Source organism: Penaeus monodon, chromosome 33 (genome assembly GCF_015228065.2).
Source record: "Penaeus monodon isolate SGIC_2016 chromosome 33, NSTDA_Pmon_1, whole genome shotgun sequence".
NCBI lineage: Eukaryota > Metazoa > Arthropoda > Malacostraca > Decapoda > Penaeidae > Penaeus > Penaeus monodon.
In genome coordinates this window covers 13,231,227-13,231,679 of record NC_051418.1, presented here as the reverse complement: position 1 = coordinate 13,231,679, position 453 = coordinate 13,231,227, and positions in this window count along the sequence as shown.

Below are 453 nucleotides of genomic sequence, written 5' to 3'. Positions count from 1 at the left end.
AATCTAATCGACGGGAAACCAGTCCTTTTCCTTAATGAAAATCTTATCTCAGTCTTATCAACAGGTTACAGTTTTTTTTCTCTCCCTCCTCTTTCCTTTTTTTCTCTTCCTTTTTTTTATCGGCACACGCGTCTGGCACCGTGTCTGGCGAGCCTGGCATGGCATTATGTGACACTTTCTCCTGAATTACGTGGTCTCCGTCTGCATGTGCGGGCCGGCTTCCCCTCCCATGCCTTGTATCTTTTTCTTTTTTTGCGCGTTTGTGGGGGGTGGGGGGTTTAAGGGGCGGGGGGAAGGGGAGGATGGGGGAAAAGGGGGGGGGGGGGGGGGGGGGGGGGAGGGAGGTGGGGGTGGAAGGGGGGGGGGGGGGGGAGGTGGGTGGGGGGGGAGGGAGGAAAGGGGGAGGGGGTGGGGGAGGGGTGGGGATTGGGTGGGAAGAGGGGGGGGGTTGGG